Source organism: Erinaceus europaeus, chromosome 10 (genome assembly GCF_950295315.1).
Source record: "Erinaceus europaeus chromosome 10, mEriEur2.1, whole genome shotgun sequence".
Lineage (NCBI taxonomy): Eukaryota > Metazoa > Chordata > Mammalia > Eulipotyphla > Erinaceidae > Erinaceus > Erinaceus europaeus.
This window is the reverse complement of record NC_080171.1, coordinates 100521661-100529220: the sequence shown is the minus strand read 5'-3', so window position 1 is coordinate 100529220 and position 7560 is coordinate 100521661.

Here is a 7560-nt window from a genome sequence, read left to right as displayed (position 1 = left end):
CTTCTTGGTTTTGGCCAATTCTGTTTGGTTCATGGGTCTTCCAGGCAAGATCAGGGCACTGGTTCTGGCCTGCAGAGGACAGGCTGAAGGTTGTGTGAAGCTCAGTGTGTTTGAACTTGTGCAACAGGGCTGCTCAACTTCAAATTATGAGATAATTCAGTGACTCAAAGAATTGTAAATTGATAATAGTTTCTGTCCTCACCATCTAGTTTTTCCTATATTCTGACAATCTGGAGATTCCCTGAGGGACCTGAGATCCTAGGGCCCGTGTACTGAGTGCCCACCTCCTCAGAGTCCCCTGCCCTGACACTTCCTTGTAATGTCCTGCACTCACTTTAGAAATATGGTGCAGTGATCTGGGAGGGGCACAGTGAATAAAGAATTAGACACTCAAGCATGAGGTCCTGAGTTAGATCCCTGGCAGCACATGTACCAGAGTGATGTCTGGTTCTTTCTCACCTCTTACCTCTCAAATAATCTTAAGAAGAAATCTGGTGGGAAGCAGGTCCCCAGACTCAGCTTTAATTTTTCTCTATATTCTTTGATAGAGACAAAATTTGAGAGGGGTAGGGAGAAATGGAAAAAAAAGAGAACTGAATCACTGCTTCAGTGCTAGTGAAGCTCTTCCCCCTGCAGGTGGGGGCCAAGGACGTGAACCTGGGTCTTTGCACATAGTAATGTGTGCACTCAACCAGACTCAGCTTCCCACACGGCTGGGTATGGGGACTTTTGAGTGTAGAGTGTCATTTTGTCTTAAGAGCTTCAGTCCTGTTTGTGGTCCTCAACACAGTCCACCACCCCTTGTCTTTCCCTCCTCAAACTCAGACTCAAAGCCATGCTGCCTTTCTCTGCTCCCCTGAACTGCTGGACATGATCTCTCACACCAGGGCCTGGCCTGGGGGGTGTTGTGAGACTGAGTGGGACTCTGGGCCAGAAGATGGGACTGGGTAGGCTCACAGAGGTGACCTCCCAAAAGGCTGGCCCTCAAGGGTGTAGGATTCTGAGCATCAGGCAGATACCTGCCCTCTGCTCACTAGACTAGGTTCTAGACTTAGAGATGATGGGGAGCTAGGAGGCTGAGATGTGGTGGGTGAGGGTGGGGGTGGTGGCCACAATTGTCCAGAGCCCCCTGGGCTGGAGGAGGCTGCTGTTTTCCTAAGAGGGCTTTATTTTATTTTATTTTTGTTTCCAGGGTTATCATTGGGGCTTGGTGCCAGGACTGAATTCACTGCTCCTGGAGCTTTTTTTTTTTTTTTTTTTTTTGGAGGGGGGGATAATGTTTTACATTCAACAGTAAATACAATAGTTTATACATGCATAACATTTCCCAGGTTTCCACATAACAATATAATCCCCACTAGGTCCTCTTGTCATCCTTTTCCAGGACCTGTACTCTCCCCCACCCACACCAGAGTCTTACTTAGGTGCAATATACCAACTCCAGTCCAGGTTATGCTTAGTGTTTTCTCTTCTGGTCTTGTTTTTCAACTTCTGACTGTGAATGATACCATTCCATATTCATCCTTCTGTTTCTGACTTATTTCACTTACCATGATTTATTCAAGCTCCATCCATGATGGGCTGAAAATGGTTAAATCACCATTTTTAATAGCTGAGTAGTATTCCATTGTGTATATATAACACAACTTGCTCAGCCACTCATCTGTTGTTGGACACCTGGATTGCTTCCAGGTTTTGGCTATTACAAATTGTGCTGCTATGAACATAGGTGTACACAAATTTTTTTGGATGGGTGTGCATGGTTCTTTAAGATACATCCCCAGAAGAGGAACTGCAGAATCAATTTGAGTGTAGAGTGTCATTTTGTCTAAGAGCTGCAGTCCTGTTTGTGGTCCTCAACACAGTCCCCCACCCCTTGCCTTTCCCTCCTCAAACTCAAACTCAAAGCTAACTGAAAGCTTTGAGTTTGGGGTAGGTCCATTTCTAGCCTTCTGAGAGTTCTCCAGACTGTTCTCCACAGGGGTTGGACCAATTTATATTTCCACCACCAGTGCAGGAGTGTTCCTTTGTCCCCACAACCTCTCCAGTGTTTGTTGCTGCCACCTTCTCTGATGTATGGCATTCTCATAGGAGTGAAGTGGTATCTCATTGTTATCTTTATTTGCACTTCTCTGACAATGACTTGGAGCATTTTTTCATATGTTTCTCAACTTTTCAGATCTCTTTTGTGGTGAATATTCTGTCCATGTTCTCCCCCCATTTTTGGATGGGGCTATTTGTTGCCTTGTTGTTGAGTCTGGCAAGCTCTTTATATATGTTGGTTATTAAACTCTTATCTGATGTATGGCATGTAAAGATCTTCTCCCATTCTGTGAGGGGTCTCTTGGTTTGGGTAGTGGTTTCTTTTGCTGTGAAGAAGCTTTTTAATTTGATGTAGTCCCATTGGTTTATTCTTGCCTTAGTCTTCTTTGTAATTGGATTCATTTCATTGAAGGTGTCTTTAAAATTTATGCAGAAAACAGTTCTACCAATATTTTCCTCTAAGTATTTGATAGTTTCTGTTCTAACATCCAAGTCCTTGATCCACTTGGAATTTACTTTTGTGTTTGACATGGAGGCTATTTTTCCCTTTTCGTTGTTCTTGTTGTTTATCGTTATTGTTACTGTTATTGTTGTTACTGCTGTCGTTGTTGGATAGGACAAAGAGAGATCGAGGGAAAGACAGAGGGGGGAAGAGTAAGATAGACACCTGCAGACCTGCTTCACTGCTTGTGAAGCGACCCCCCTGCAGGTGGGGAGCCGAGGGTTCGAACTAAGATCCTTATACCAGTTCTTGTGCTTCAGGACTATTTTTCCCCCATTTATTGTATTTAACAGAGAGAAATTGAGAGAAGAGGGGAAGCTAGAGAGGGAGAAAGAGAGACATCTGCTGACCTGCTTAACCACTTGTGAAGTGTCCCCCCTGAAGGTGGGGAGTGAGGGCTTGAACCTGGATACTTGCTCAGGTCCTTGCACTTAGTACTATGTGCACTTAACCAGGTGCACCACCACCTGACCCCCCAGGAGGCCTTTAAGGGCACAAAGAGGGCTGGGTGACAGTGGAGAAGGAAGATACAAGTTGAGGTTGGCAGGGTGATCACTAGTGGTCTTAAATCATTCTGCAAGCTGTCACACTCTGCCCACCAGGGGCCCAGCAAGGTGAGGGCTCGCTCTGAGGCACTTGCTGACTTTGTTTTGCCCCATGTGTTTCTCCTGCCTGACTTGGCACACCTTTCTTGACCTGTTGTTACCAGTCTAGGTTTACTCAGGTGTCTTTCTAGGCTCCAATGAGAACAAGTTTCTGTGTGTTGGAGGTTGGCATGGACTCTCCTTGCTGTGAACTTGTGGTGTCCAGAAAAACAGCTCACAGAATAGAACAGCCCAAGTATCTCATAGCTCAAGAGACTGTCATTCTGACTGCAGGAACTCCTGTGCTACCTGCCCCTCTCCCCTGCTACTCTGCCCTCTTCACCTGCCACCCCTGCAGACATCTTTTTTCCTACCTAGCTTTCTAATTCTCTGATATGCTTTGTGATGGGTGGCCAACGCAGGAGCCAGTTTCATGTCCTTGGACCTCTTTACTAACAACAGTGTTCCTTCATGTGATTTTGTGATGACTGATATCAGTGGCATTGAAAGTGGTAATTTTGAGTCGCACCATGTTTGTTATCTCCCCTGTCATGCTGTGCCCAACAGAGGCCCAGGCTGGTTAAGGGTTGCTCTGAGGCACAGAACATGGGACCTTACTTGGCCCTGGTCTGAAGAGTTAGGCTGTGAATCTGGGACCTGTTGCATGTAAGTCCTGTACATGACTGCTGCTGTGCTCTCTTCCCAGCCCCCCCCCCTTCATTCTAGATTTCTCTCTCTTGTGATCCAATAAAGAAATAAAACATTTAAAAAAAAAAGGATTGAACCCCTCTTATCCTATGGTTTTGTCAATGTTTCCTTTTTGTAAATAAAAAATTTTTTTAAAAAAGTGAAGTTTGAACATTATCTTCATGTTAAATCCACTTCTGCCGAGCAGTGAGAATTGATATCAAAGAAAGAGTTTTTAAAAAAGATTTATTTATGAGAAGAGGGGACGGGCGGGGGTATATAGCATAATGGTTATGCAAACAGACTCTCATGCCTGAGGCTCCATAGTCCCAGGTTCAATTCCCTGCACCACCATAAGCCACAGCTGAGCAGTGCTCTGGTTAAAAAAAAAAAGTGTGTGTATATATATATATAATATATATATATATATATATATATATATATATATAATATATATTATATATGGGGGGACAGGAAAACCAGCTCATCATTTGACATATTTACTTACTTAATTTTTAAAAAATATTTCCTTTTTGTTGCCCTTGTTTTTATCATTGTTGTGTTTATTATTATTATTGTTATTGATGTCATTGTTGCTGGATAGGACAGAGAGAAATGGAGAAAGGAGGGGAAGACAGAGAGGGGGAGAGAAAGATAGACACCTGCAGACATGCTTCACCGCTTGTGAAGTGACTCCCCTGCAGGTGGGGAGCCAGGAGCTTGGACTGGGATCTTTACACCAGTCCTTGCGCTTTTTTTTTTAAAAACATTTTATTTTTTATTTTATTATTAATGAGAAGAGAGGAGGAGAGAAAGAGCCAGATATCACATGTGCTGTCGGGGATTGAACTCAGGACCTCATGCTTGAGAGTCCAGCGCTTTATTCACTGTGCCATCTCCCAGACCACAATCTGGGTTTCTTGAACCTTTGTCTTTTATGTCTAGACTAGAGAAGTTTTCAGCTATTATGTCCTGAAGAATTCTTTCTTCCCCTCCCTTTCTTCCTCTGGTAAGCCAATAATGCATGTATTATTTCTTTTGAAATCATCCCATAGGTCTGTTACTGTTTTCAGTATCTCTTAATCTCTTTTTGATGTCTCTTCTTTTTTAGTTGTCTCTAATTTGTCCTCGATCTTGCTAATTCTGTCTTCAGCCTCATTTATTCTATTCTCTCTTCCCTTCACTGTTTTCTGGAGTTCATCTGTTTTGTTACCCTGTTCTGATACTGTTTTATCTTGTTCAGCTAGTTGTGTTCTTAGCTCAGCTATTTCAGCTTTCAGTTCTCTAATAACCTTGAGATAATTAGTGTTTTCTTCCAGAGTCTCATTTGTTTCTGCATTTCTCATGACAATTCTTTCAAACTCTTTACTCACTCCAGTGATTATTTCCTTAACTAGTGTTTGAATGTTGATTTCATTATTTTGTGCTTCAATCTTTGTGGGGGTTTTAGTTGGACTCTTGTCCTGGTTCATGTCTCCAATATTTCTTCTTGTTGGTTTAACCATTCTATATAGTATGTTATGAGGTCCCTCTCTCAGTACTTTTCAAATTACTGATCACTCTTGCCTGGATTGACTTGTGTCTAAGTAAGGTAATTAAAAGGTTCACAGTTGTGGAAATTGACAGTTGTTTCAGTATTATTTTAATCCCTAAGTGGGAGAACAGTGGCTTAAAAGTCTCTTGTGCTTTTTCTTCCCTGTAAGCTATGGGAGCCTGAGGTCTTTTAAACTATAAGTAGGCTTCTTAGCTTAATCCCTCACTCCTGACCAAGAGATAAAGCAGGGTGGGGCAGAGATAACCCGGTGGTTATCAAAGAGACTCTTATTAGCCCCACTGCTAAGCCACTAGGGTATAGATCTTCTCCTGAGTTTCCTGGTTAGTTCTCTGTTCCCTGGTGTCAGCACAGGCCTCCCCCCTGCTGTTGCAGATTCTAAGGGCTGTAGCAATGGAGACTCACAGTTGAATTTGGTGAGTCTTAGGGGAGTCCTCTCCTCCCTTCAGCTGTCTTTTTGTTGGTGAAACAGACTGGAGGTGGTGTCTCAACTGGTAAACTGCTGGACTGTTAACAGCCACTTAATCTCTCCCTAGGCTCCTCTCTGTCCACAAGCCACACCTATTTGCACTCACCGGTGATTTGGTGGGTTCCTGAAGCCATTCTAGTCCTGTCTTGTTTCTGTCCCAGATGACTTCCTTTGGTATTCCTAGTTGACTCCGGAGAGGAGAGGAGAGAGAAACACAGCTGCTGCTGCTCTGTAGCCCCGCCTCTGGAATTTCATCCTGATGTTTTACAACCTCTATCATCACTGGTCATATTATACATCTCAGCAATATTATTTATTTTATTTTATTTATTTTTTTACCAGAGTACTTCTCAGCTTTGGTTTATGATGGTGCAGGCGATTGAGTCTGGGACTTCAGAGCCTCTGGCATGAGAATCTCTTTCCATAACCACAATGCTATCTACTCCTACCCCAGCATTATTTTTAATATTTTAAAAAAATTTAACTTACATTTATTTATTTTGGGTAAAGACAAAATTGAGAGGGGAAGAGGAGATAGAGGTAGAGAGAAAGATACCTGCAGCACAGCTTCACCACTTATGAAGTTTCCCCCCTGCAGGTGAGGACCAGGGGCTTGAACTCAGGGCCTTGTGCACTGTAATATATTGAACTCATCCAGGTGTACCACTCCCTGGCCCTAGTTTTTAATTATGTGAGTGTCCCAGCTGGTGGCTCAATGGATAGAGCATTGGACTCTCAAGGATGGGGTCTTGAGTTCAGTCCTCAGCATGTGCCAAGGTGATGCTTTGGTTCTCTATACTCCCCACTCCCAATATATAAAAAGATTAAAAATTTTTTTTTGAGATAGAGACCAGAGCACTGATCTATTCTGGCATATGGTAGTGTTATGGACTGAAACTGGGGCTCTTGGGGCCTCACTCTGGCCTGATTAGTAGTATTTTCACACTATCTTACACCAATGGAGGGTAAACTTTAGGAAGGCAACGAGTTTTGTTCACTACTACTTGTAGTGTGTCTACAATAGTGCCTGGCACATAGAAGACATTAAAATCGTCAAATGAACAAGTGAATGGTAAACAGCTCATCACTTCATTACAAGTCTGAAAAGTGCTTTGTTGAAGTTGGTGTGTGCTAAGGGAGTGTTTAACAGGACTAAAGCTGGAAATGGGGGGGGGGGATTTTCTGAGGAAGCTGAGCTCTAAAAGGAAGAGAAGGTATCAGCTTGGAAGAAGGTGAAGTATTTCAGATGGGACAGTATATCCACATGCTCTTAAGCAGAGGAGTGCATGAATTTGAGGGAAGGATGGGAAAGTGGGGTGGAAAATAACACAACTCACCCCACCGTGTGTGGTGCAATAAGGAAGATTTGCTCCCCACTTGGAGAGCCTGAAAAAACACTACTTCTAAGAAGCAAGAAGAAAGGACGGTGGGACCAGGCGGTGGCTCTCCTGGTTAAGCACACACATTACAGTGTGCAAGGACCCAGGTTCAAGCCACTGGTCCCCACCTGCAAGGGGAAAGCTTCATGAGTGATGAAGCAGCACCTCAGGGTCTCTGTCTCTTTCCCTCTCTATCTCCCCCACCCCTCTCAATTTCTCTCTGTCTCTATACAATAATAAAAACATAAAAAAAAAGGACGGGAAGGATATAGAAATGCCCTGGGGCCTAGGGGTGGAAGAGGGGGGGCGGGTGCACTGCAATCACACAGAGGAGAGCAAACAAG